Raw genomic sequence first — 13,149 nt, forward strand, 5'->3', positions numbered from 1 at the left:
TGGCAAAAAAGTTTCTTCCAGTGGGAAATTCTACCCAAAATATATCAGGAATGATACAAGACTGAAAATGGGCCTAAATTTCAAGCATCATTGCTGGTCAGCTCTTATGGTTGTGACTCATGAAATTGCAGAAGGATCTAACTGCAGTTAACGGTGAAGTGGATTTCTCTCACAGGGTTTCATCCCCATCTGGAGGCTTATGCACTCATCTAAAATGATCTACTGGATTTAAGCCGCCCTAATCCTGAGCTGTCTTTATGGATGGAATACCTGCTTGGTTAATGGCATTGTCCCTCTACCTGTTTTTTTTTAGCACGAATTCTAAGGAAAAAAAAAAAGTTAGTTAGTTTGTTTTCATTCATGGCATTAAGAACTGTAAAAAAGTAGCTATTATTTATAAAAGAGTACATTTTTTCTGTCTGGTGCCTTTAGTAAAGAATTTAACGGTACAAGAGTTAGAGTAGTTATAACTAAATGCTTCTGTAATTCATGTTGTATAGTTAGTAAAGGCATTTGTTAGTGAGAGTCCCTGATGACTTCTCTACTTTTAAAAAGCAAAAATGTTATTTTGGTAATTGGTAGTTCTATTATATCTTGCACTGTACTTGTTTACAGGCAAAAAGCAAGCCCTCACATGGAAAAGCTTCACATCTGTGTATTTGTCCTTTTCATACTGAGCACTATGTGCAAGATAGGGAGCATGGAGTTGTTAAAAAAATTTCTGACAAATTAACTATGTTAAAAAATCTTGGTTCATTGAACTAAACATGTTTACTCTGAAACACTGTGAGTTCCAGAAACTCTTACAAAAAATAAGAACAGGTTTGGAGGAAACCCTTTGACTGAATCCCAGAAAGACTGTCTGGGATGAAATGAGTTGGAAGCTGTAGATCCCAGAACTGCTTCCTTGTGGATCTTTTTTTAACATGGATGAGGGATTCTTCTACAGTTATCTGCTTAATGGAAAGACACAATTCAGTTTCTTTCCCAGTACATCTATTTTTGAAAATACTGCCAGCAACAAACCGCAGAGGTCATCAGTTAATCAAAGCAATTGACTGGATTCCAATTTGGAAAAGTTAGAACAATGTGGCTCCAGTTTAACCATCCCTTAGCCTTCAGACTTGTGAAGCACAAATTCTTCAGTGCTGATCTGAACATGCCTCTGAACTGATAGTGTTTCCTGTCTTTCTGTGTACAAATCTTCCTTTTATTTGATTTTACAAACATTTTGAATGTATTGATGTATTAACTCACTGGTCAAATATAATCCCTAATTTCTCCATAGAAATTATAGAGATAATACATCTTTTCTTGCTGTTAAAATTATAAATATATCAGTGATCCAGCTAATCATGGGTCAAATCCTTCAGTAACTCTTAGGCAAGAGCTGCAAAGAGGACTCAGTTTCATGATGCTAAAAGGGGTGACTGGGATTTTACTAGAGGAACAATCACTCCAGTATCTTCTGGAGAAATGCATATATCAGTCTTGACAAAATCAAGATCATCTCTTGGGGGATGAATTCAAGTCAGGGAGATCTAGGAAGCACCATAGAAGATGGTTAGCATACATGACAAATTTGGTCAGAACAGGTTGTATTGTGCAAAACACAGCATCAATCTTCTGCATCTTTAGTAATAAAAGTATATATGAAGTGCTTCTCAGTTTTTGATGGTTTTGTAAGTCTTTCTGAGTCCTCAGAGATTTTTTTTTCCCCCATTATCTGCTCAATACCTCTTCAAAATATTTGATTTTATTATTGTCTCCTTTTGGGAATTTCTAAAGTATAAGTGCAATGCCTGTGCCTAAAATGGGGCCATTAAACAGTTCCTGACTGAGAGACATGTGCCATTGTGGCAAATCAGCCTTGCCTGGCAACAGGATCCCCACCCAGCCACTCTCACACTGCTCAACACAATAATGAGAGAAATTAAGATGAAAAAGTTCATGTGTTAAGATGAAGACAGGATGAACACTTACCAGTTACCATCACAGGCCAAATAAACTCAGCTGGGTAAAGATTTATTTAATTTAATTTATTGCCTTTTTTTTTTTTTTTTTTTTTTTTTTTTTTTTTTTTTTTAGATAGAGTGGGATAGTGGGAAACAAATGCAAAATTAAAAACACCCTCTCACCTTTTCTCACTTCCTCCTTGGCTCGACTTTGCTCTCAATTCTTCCATCTAGTTCCCTCCCCAAGCACCACTAGAGGAATGGGGAAGAGGGGTTGTGGCCAGGCCTAAACACTTCATTTCTACCTCTCCTTCCTCCTCACAGTGTTCCCCTGCTCCAGTGTGGGGTCCTTCCCACAGGACAGTTCTACAAGAACTGCTCAAGCATGAGTTCTTCTCACAAGGCTGCAGCTCTTCCAGAACTGCTCTGGTGTGGGTCCATTCCACAGGTACAGGTCCCTCAGGAGCAGATTGCTTAGGGAGGGCTCTCCATGGGCTGAAGTTTCGTTCAGGGTTACATCCACCTGCACAGATATGGGATCCTCCATGGGCTGCAGGGGCACAGCTGCCTCATCTGATTTGTACCACGGGCGTCAGGGGAATCTCTGCTCCTGCACTTTCTGCCCCTCCTTCTGCATTGACCTTGGTCTCTGTAGCGCTGTTTCTCTCACATTTTCTTACAACCTTATGAATTCACTTTACATCCCTGTCCATTCCTGTTTGATTCTTATGTCACTCAACATATTTTTATCTATTGATATTTTCTGGTGCAGCTGCTGTTGGAGTGTGGTTGTGTAAGTTGCTGCTTTCATCTGGGAAGGCTCACATAAAAATAATTTTAGTTATTAAGATTCAATGGAAAATATTCTTTAAAGAAAGGCTTTTTGGGATTAGGCGTAGGTGATACTTTATGCTGGATTACTCAGTATAAATACCCACTGTTCTTTTAAGCCAAGTTTATGTGTAGAGCACCACTGAAAAATTTCTCTTGACGTACATCAGTCACAAAACAAACAGAATAAATATAGTACTCTTTGCTCGCTTAGAAATTGTTCTCTTCTCTTGTTTCTTGTAGGATGAATTATCTCCTGATTTAATTCTATGAAATCAAAAGTATGTCACTAAAATAGTGTGCTTTTAGTTTATCACTGCCATGAGGCTTTTCTGGACTCCATAACTACTCAAGCACAGTAGTTGATTGAAAAGAATTTGGATTTATGTTGCAGAGAAATGCATGTGGATCTCCAGGATAGCTTTCATGCTGTCTTAAAATGGAAAAAAAATGTGTCTATATAAAAAGCCTTCCATCCAATACAGTAAATACAAATGTGGAGGCACTCATAGCCGCTAGCACACATATTTTGTTAAGAATAATGGGGAATCAGTTTTCAGCAGGTGAATAGAACAGAGATCTGAAGTTTGCCTTCCATGGATAACTGCCACTCAGAGTATCTCCACTGAGTTAAATCAGCTAAAAATGAGACAGTAGTTGATACTAAGTCTTTATAACAGGCTAGAAGAAAAGTGCACGCTTTTGAACTGGTGTCCTTAAGGAAAAGTTCTGAGGTCCAAGCTGTGTTCACTATTAAATGGAAGGAAAGTTGAGCTGAGGCAATGAGAACATCAAGCACTGCAAGGACTCTTAGATCCCAGATGGTCAAAGTCTTGTTTCTTACTTTTGGTTTGTAATTACTAAGAGCTTCCAATGGGATTATCTTCTTGCGCAGCAACTCTTCCCACTGGTGTAAACAGTACTGCTTACATCATATGAAATAGAACACTTGCATAAGTCTTTCTAGAATTAGAGATGACATCCATTTAGTAGTTTATAACAGGATTATTTTCATGCAGTATGCTCAAGTGTAATAAGTGAAATACTCAGCAAAGGAGCTGTGGTTTCTGTAGCATATAAATTAAAGAGATACAAAATTAAGAAGGAGGATAAAGATTATTGTAAACTGAATTAGTTGAGTGCATGAAGACATTGTTTTTAGCAGATATACCATTGAAAGGAGAATGGGATGGCCATTTGGATGAGGACAAGGATCTGGGGTGAGAATTCAGATAAGAGTAGCATTGACAGATCTGAAATAGGGGCTGGGGCAACATCAAAGCAAGTATTGCCTCAATCCAAAGGTACCATAACCTATAAGACCACCTTCCACTTCTGAAAAAGAAAAAAACAAACCAAAAAGAAAACTCACAAGTCTTTTAAGCCTGGAGAAGTCATTTATGTCAGTCTTATGAAATGCTGTCAAAAATTATTGCCTGTTGAACTGCACCAACAGATGTGAATGGTATGGAAGTCTAAAGCCAGTCTTCTCAGAAGATGCTGCTGAAAGACTTGGAGGTGTTAGTATTCCCTCCAAAGAAAAGGAAGATCTGGAGAAGGCTCAATAGTGGGTAACTGAGGAGGAAATATTTTCTAGGAACCTAAGTATTTTAAGTTGATCAATTTGTTTTTATTATAACTATTTAAGGTGTATTAGATTTTTGAAAGGCACAGACATTTTGCTAGTTAATAGAAAACTATAGTGTCTATTGGCTAGTATAAACTGAGTAATAAATTTGATGATCTGTCAAGACGTTAACCAAAAAGTTGTCTTGACAACTTAGCAGCCAACAAGATGTAACAAGGTAAAGTCATTGGACTCTGCATGTCTAGCATAAGCCTCAAAAATAAGGAAAGATTGTGTGATGTAATATAAGTGCAGTCACATGGAATCAGTTACCTATGGTACTTTGTGATAATTGCCAAGTTTTATACCAGAAATAGTTACCTAAAGGATGCATGGGAGAAAAAAAGGCATATTAAAGGTTGGTATTTTAAAATTTTTCCTCCACTGAGACATCGTGATACCTGTCAATTATATTTCTAGCCAGCTGAGTTTTTGAGTGAAATTGCATGTGAATTTTGTTACTATTATTGACTTTGATTTTCCTCTTGTTCAGTTTTGACTATGAAAATTGACAGATCAACAACAAGGTTTTTACATTTCAAGTAACAAATATAAAAAATTAATCTGGAATTGAATTAGCTTCACCTTTTCCTCAGCAGTCTTATGACAATGGCAATGGCTATTTTAAGGTAGAACATCAGATCTGAATTTGGATTTAAAAAACAAGTGGAAAAAGTAGAGAGAAATAATTCTGTATTAGAAGGGATTGAAAGAGAGTGAGCAGAATTGTTCTGTCTTTCACTTGAACATCTAGGTTTTGTACCTGTTAGTTTTTCCTTTTAATTTATTTATTCATTTATTTTATTTATCTTTCTGGAATCTTGTTCAAGCATCTCTTTTCATATAAAACAAATTCTGCTTGTTAATATCCTATCATGTAATATACTGAGTCAATATGTAATGTAAAATTACATACTGAGTCAGCTCTACATTATGAGCACGTGTGTATGAGTGTGTGTACCATGATTACACATTATTTGTTTTTGTACACGTGTGAACTAATAAATAAATTGTATAAATATTTGTCTCACAAATGAAGTCCTTGGTGCACATATCTTCTTTAAGGTTATAAATATTTTATTGATTTTTAAGTACATATAGAAAATAATAGCAGCAGGAAAAGTGTATTTTGTATTAAAGCTTTAAAACACTATATAATACAGAAATTAATAAGAATCAGTGTCTTAGAAATGTCTGCAAACCTGTCTTCACCTCATTTTTTTCCACTAGAAAATTATAATTTAAAGTACAACTGCAGAGTTTATTTATATACAGATATCATTAATGATACTTCAAAATTATGAATAAATCCAGGATATTACATCAATTAATTTCAATAACTACTTTTTGTCCCCCCCAGAGCACTGGGTATTAATGAAAGTATGTAAACATCATAGATTTTTTAGCTTCATATATAACAGGTGTCAAAAGCAGTTAAAAATGTCTTAGGAGAGCCCGGAGCAATAAAAATCTGAACTACTCACTTGGTTGGTGATATGCAGTTCCATGAATTACAGCATCCCAACTGTCACAGTTTAACCTCAAACATTAACTAAGTACCGTGCAGCCACTCCCTTCCTCCCTGTGGTGAGATGGGGAGGAACAGTGGTAAAACCTGTGGGTTGAATGTCCTGGTTTATCACCCCAAGACATTGAGATAAGAAAGTTTAATCATTGAAATAAAGAAAAACGTAAGAATAGCACTAGTTTGTATGGAATATCCCTTTGGCCAGTTTGTGTCAGCTCTCCCAGCCTTGTTCCCTTCCAGTTTTTTGCCTCACAGGCAGAACATGGGGAACTAAAAACTCCTTGATTTTGAGGGTAAGCACTGCTTAATAACTAAATAACTAAAACATCAATGTGTTATCAACATTATTCTCAAATTAAATTCAAAACACAGAACTGTACTAGCTTGTAGGAAGACAATTCATTCTATATCAGCTGAAAACAGGACACCAACACTTCCAAATTTTCCCAAAACTTTATGAAAAGCATATTCTTTAAAGAAGAATCACCTGGCAATGCAGAGGGTAAGAGAAGAAGCCATTTCTGTCAATAAATCAAATTTCTTAAATACTTTGCTGGTTGAAGCCAAGAGGAAAGGAACATATTCACAGGACCAATTGATGTTAAATATATAGCTATGATGCCAAAATTTAATCAAGTTTTTATTTGTTCTGGTGGCAAAGATCTGAACTGTAATTAACACTCAAAATGTTTAGGGATTTTTTTGTTAAATTTATTTCAGTGTCAGTAGTTCAATAGAAGTACTTTATGAGAAATTAGCTGTTTTATTGATTTGTTCTTACAAAATTGTTATTATATCTTATATTACACTGCTTGAGTTTTCACCTTTGAACTTAATTCTTGCTTTTGTACTTATTCATGCCAGTAAGGCTAAATTACTTGAAAGAATGCTGAAAGCAAACAGCAGTGGTATAGTTCTACTGAAATTTTGAATATATATAGATAATCACTGGAAATTAAAAAGATGAGGTTTGCCCATTCTGGTTCCCTCTACACTTCTGAGCGATGTCAAAGGGTTTTAGAGGAAGTTGGACTCCAGCTCTGAATTTTTTTTAAGATCACAGATGTCAAACTACACCAATATGAACACTTTCCTCTACACATAAATGACTGCCTTTCACAAGCTTAAAGGCAAAACTTTACAGATGCTGGACTGTATAATTACCCAACTTTTATGAAAGAAAAAAATGTTATCCCACTATTTTTCAAGCACTTCTTTCATGACATTGCAGAAAGTGCAATTCAGTTAATTGCATTCGATCTTGATGCCTTTTCCTGGTTTTAAAATCAGGAGTCAAACATGGTTAGAAGGGGAAAAGGGATTTTACCTTGGTATTTATTGTAAGGATCCTTAGGTGCACGTCCAGGTCAAATGCACCAAAATGCACACCACAATGCACTCACCCAAAAGATCTGGTATAACATTATAGGTTTTACTAATTAGCATATCTATCAAAAATTCCGCAATGAGAGACTTGAGTGAGCCCCCCTCCCCAAGGAGCCTTCCCCTGGAAGGTTCTATCTTAGTTTATAGAATGTGTTCTGGAGAGGACCTTGGGGTCTGGAGCACACTGATCCCTAACTACGAAGCTTCTAAAATGTTTCATCTCTCAGCTTGACAAACAAGTCCAAGAATGTAGGCAAAAAGCACTAAGAATACAGAAGTATATCTGGTCTCAACAGGATTCAAACCCACAGCCTCCTGACATCCCAACCAACCAACGTCCCAACCAGGCAACATCTGAGCCACTCCTGTGCCTGTGTAGAGTGCAGCTTTCCCCTTTCATAGGCTTCTCTGCCCCCAACCTTTCCAACCCCCTCAGAGATCTCCTTCCCTAGTGCTAGCACAATCTCGGTAGTATCGATCCCCTTTTCACTCACCTCCTTTTCCATGCTTCTGCCTTTCTGTGCTGGGTCCTGAAGTCCTGGTTACATCTAAAGGATAAAACAAATTTCTTTCAGTTTTGTGTGTGGTCTTTTTTGCTTTCTGGCAAGCTTATTGAACCTTTCTTTGAGAGCCTGATATAAACTACCAAAAAACCAGTGGGAAAAGTCCAGCTAAATATAAATTCTCTCTGAATTAGACTCTTTTCAGAATCCTAATTGCAGTTCCATTTCAGTTCTGAACTGATGATTACAACTGATTGAAAAAAGACTAGAAACCTCAAATTTGAAAGATTTGAAATTTGTTTTGAAACAGAAAGTACAATAATTCGATATCTCTGAGAATCCTACACTGCAGAGGGACTTAGTTTTTTTCTACCTTCCCTGTTGAACATGCCTTGAATTTACAATATTTGACACTGAAGAGCTTCAGGAAGATTTACCAGCTCATCACTGGACCGAATTTGCTACAGGTTACATGCTTTTTACATTTGCAGCAAATCAACAGAAACATCCAGAATTTTTATCCAAGTACAAGTATCAGAGACCTTCTTTAATACATCAAAAGCTCAGATATCATGAAAATATTAATAAATGAGCAAACATTTTTTTTCTTTAATGGAATACCATTTTCATCTTAAAATGAAGTTTCTATCTTTCATTCCAAATAAACTCTACGTAAGTTCAAAAAATAGGCATCCCATGAACCTGAGTGCTATGGCTCATCTCTCACAGTGTGTTTTTTAAAATAGCCTCTAAAAGACTTTTATTTGAGAGAATTTTAGTTTAAGCTACTTCTTAAGAGTCTGTCACAACTATGCCTCTAATATAAATCCCTTCCTGATTTCCTGTGGAGAACCAGATTATTTAACACCATAAAGTATTTAAATCCTTAAATAATCAAAGCAAAGATGAGCATGATTCTTAGCCAGATGGTTATAACATCTCCTTAGCAGAAGAAACTCTTGGATTTGATATTATTAAAATAAATTTTTACGATAAATGGAAAAATGTGGAGTGGCATTCACTGACACAGTTCAAGGCTACATATCTGAAGTGGCACCCAAGGTACTTGTGATGTAAAAATATACAAAGATCAACATGTCCCTATTCCGTTTTGCTTTGTTTTGATTTCTGTAAGCTTAGTCAGCAGTTTAAGTTAGCAGATCTTGTGGCCCTCAATCATAACTTCCTTGCAAGTGTCACACAGGAAGCCAGAAGGACTGGGCATCATTACTTTTGTGAATCAACATTTCAAACGACCATGTGCTAGAATGGGATACCAGGTATTTCTAAGGTCACAACATGACATGAAAGTTCACTTTTCTCCACTCTCAGATGTATGATTATTGCATACTGAAAAAGTAATTATTGTCTCATACTCTTCGCTTCAGACATGGTGAAAAATACGCTTAACAAATACATAACCAACTCACAACATGCCTGTACACAGTTCAATACAACTATAGTCATCAATCATTGTGCTTGAGGAATGCTTCATATGTGAGAAGATGGTTTTGTGTTTCACACCAAATCCTTCTCGCATGACCCTAGGAATGAATCTTGTAATTTTCTATTTCACAGTGCTATACTATGTAGAGATATTTTTACTATTTTATTTCTGTTTTATCTTTTGAGATTTTAAAATCTTAAAGTGGGAAAATAAGAATGGATAAACTGCTAACATGGAGTCAATCTCTACCTTACAGATATTTCTGGGACACAATCACATGACACAAACTCTTGGAAAAGTGTTTGCATTAAGCTTTATTTTTATTGAGGAAAAAGAAGTAATCAGAAAATAAATCAGACAGTTGCTGAACTTCAAGTGATTGTGATTTTCTGCTGGAAGACCATATACAATCTAAATAAGCAAAATGTATTAAATCTCTAATTTAAACACATTTTAAGACATTAATTTTTGAAGAGTTAAAAACTTTTATGAACAAATCAGAAGGGAAAAGATCTAAATAGAAGTAATGAGTACCTGTGAGAAATGCTTAAAAGATAAGCACAACTAAATCCTTACTGTGGGCTGAAATACAGGATGAGGTCCACACTCCATTCAGAGGGATCTGAAGGTAGCCATCATCCAAATTTGCCTACCACTAACACTGTTAGATTTAAAAGACTGTCTCCAGCACAGGGGCTATGAGAGCCTGAACACTCTCTGATGACTGCATGCCAAAGAAACAATTCATAGAAAAGATAGGGTTGAGAAATTGTTGGGCTCTAATCTGCCCTTGTTTCTGGCACTAAATGCTCAAGGACATGAAAGACCTGATTCCCAAAGCTGCATCCTTTTCAAAAGGTGCTCAAAAAAGCACTGAGACATTATTTTGTTCATCTATTCATTCCAGAAGTCTTCCTCAGAGCTGCTATATATATGCATTTTAACACAAAGAAAAAAAATTTACAGAATTCTAACCAGTTATAAAAATCTTCTTCCCTTTTTTTCAGCTTCAAAATTAGAAAAGCTCAGGTAATAGGAGTAGCTAGCTTCAAGAGAGTGCAACACCAAAAGACTCTTTAATTAAAATTACAAGCCACAGTACAGCTTAAGAGTTGCTCACTGGATACTGGCTTGGAATCACAAATAGTCCCAGTTAGTATTTAGTTAGAAAAACAGCAGGCAGAAGTTCCTTACTTACAAAGTACCCTGACTCATGTGAGTTTGTTATTTTCCTGTCTGTAAATACACAGAATTTCTGTTTATGCAATATGACCATTAACCATTGATGTCAAAATATATGGGAACAAAATCACTAGGAAAAAGGGAAGAAGAGGATATTTTGGTCCTCTCCCCCTCACTGAACATGGCAAATAGAGGAATGAATTCCAATGAGACATTTTGTGACTGAATAGTTCACCCATTTAATCCTGGCTGTATCTGTTTCTTTTTCATGCCAACTGTACAGTTAAATATACCCTTGAAAATCAGTTTTCCATGTTGAAAAATATCTGTATAAATAAGGTTTGATTGCCACTACACTATTTGCCCAGCAAATCTTCAACCTTTAATGGACACTTCTCTGGTATTTGTCATGTCAGGTGAAAAATCAGAGTGAAAAAGATAGGATCAACTGCTCCTTGTATACTTGCTTTTGAAGTTTCCAGAAGAATCTGATTGAAGATGCTTTCAGACAGTGATGAACCTGGGCATGCCCTTCAGGCCTCTGTGGTCACAAACAGTAATTAGTTAGAATAATTAATCAGTAATCAGATAAAATGACAAATCAAAACCCATATTGCTAAGGGGTTCTTTCCAACTTTCATCTCTTCTCCCTCTCCCACAAAAATCACTTTCTTAGTGGTTTTAAGCTTCTTAGAACTTCCAATGTTGGCTGCAGTTAAAGGGAATTAATAGATGGTCTAGATGGTCTTCTGAATTTCAGTCTTTTATTTTTACTTCCATGTTATACTCTTAGCAACCTGGTTTTCTAAAGTTTTCCATACATACAAGTTGATGTCTTATCTATCTTCAGCTGAGTGGTGTGTGCCTAACAGTTTTCACAACTAGGGGATCAGGCAAAAACTTCAGGAAACACAAAGGGACAGAGATGACTTAAGTTCAGCACTGTGAAAGAAGAAAAATATGCTGCTTTAGACAGCAGAAAGCCTAGATGATTTGAGCTCAGACTTCCTCTTGCTCCAGTTCCCATTGAACCATAAATGCCTGCCCAGGGCAGAGAAATAAGGGGATATAAGGAGGCTGCATTTCAAAGTCATTCTATCCTTACAAAGAAAGAATAGCCACTGATTCAGACACTGATTATACATGGCAGTTTTGTACTCTAAAAAAAAAAAAAGAAATTCCCTACAGATTAGATGTAGTTACACGTATTTTTCATTTCCAGTAGGCAGGAAACTAGGTTGTCCTAGATCATCTGTCTTCCACTTTCTTCCATTCCTACCCAGAGCCTGGAAAAAGAAGCAAACAAACAAACAAATAGTCATGGGAATGCCAGCCTTGTCATAATTAATGAAATATCATTTTAAATGTCATCTAGCCAAACAGATCATGAACATTTCTAATCTATCTAAATGCTTACTCATAAATTGTAGCCCAAGGTAGAATATTGCCTTGCATTTAGGACAGCTAATATGCCACTGTCTATTGCAGCAGGGTCATCAGCACAAGAGAGGCATTCTTGAGTCTGTTTTATTTTAGTGTGTGCTGGAAATAACCCTAAAAGCATGTCTCCATTTCAAGGATTTATTTTCAAACAGGTAGTAGTTTTGTAAACTTCTCTTTCCAAATTAAACAAATTAAAACTTTAGTTATAGTCACTTGTTTTCTGCTCTGTTTTGTTGAGAAAACAACAGATTTTCCCACTACAAATAGCAGGCATAATAGAAACAAAATTGTGTCTTCTAAGATGTCGGTAGCTAGAAAAGTTTCAAGTCCAGTCCTCCCAACATTACACACATACTTATCTTCACTTGTATGTGTGGTTCAATTCAAACCTCTACTTCGTGCACCACTCAGTGTGTAATTGCACCTGCTCAGGGAGGATGTGGTATTTTAGGGGTGCTTTCCTGCCCAAAGAAACAAGGGGTTGTAAGAAGTAGCTGTATTTCTGGTCTAGTCTACCTTCTGTGTCAGTGTTACATATTGTCTTGTGGAAAATAGAAAGCATAGAATTAAAACATTATAGAACATGAATTTGCCCAGGAAATTGAATTTTTACATTCTTTTCCTTTCTGTGCTAGCTTTTCTAAATTGTGTCCTATGTTCAAAATACCAACAGGGAGCAGTAAGTAAATCAGACTTTTAATTTTCATGTCTAGTAATAGTACATATTTTGCATTTGATATTACAAAAAGGGCTTAACTTTGTTTCCATTGAAACATGAAATAAACATCGTTTGGTTTGGTGCTGTACCATAAATATTTCTCAATTTTCCAGTTCCTGAAGGTCTCTTTGATGGGACATCAGATAGTCTCTGCACTTAATATCATTAAATCTTATTAATTATCCAGTGATTACCTTCTGTTTCTATAACAGTCTACACATAAAGCTCATGTAATACTAGGGTATATGGATCTCAGTATCATTTTATCCAGTTGAGGTCTGATTGGAATATGATTATTGATGGGGGGATCTTTCCTCTGACTGAGTCAGGCTAGGTCAACAACAAAAGGCAACCCACTGCAATAGACATAAGCATAAAGTTTTTAGTAGATCTGTGTTTTCTTCTTCAGGCAATTTTCCTTTTTGAAAAAAGGGCACACATATATGAATTTTTTATGCTAAAAATAATGCTTAGTTTTCTTTGTCCATTTGTCTCTGAACCGAAAGTATTCTACTGTATTTTAAAAATG

This window comes from Aphelocoma coerulescens, chromosome 3 (assembly GCF_041296385.1).
Source record: "Aphelocoma coerulescens isolate FSJ_1873_10779 chromosome 3, UR_Acoe_1.0, whole genome shotgun sequence".
Classification (NCBI taxonomy): Eukaryota; Metazoa; Chordata; class Aves; order Passeriformes; family Corvidae; genus Aphelocoma; species Aphelocoma coerulescens.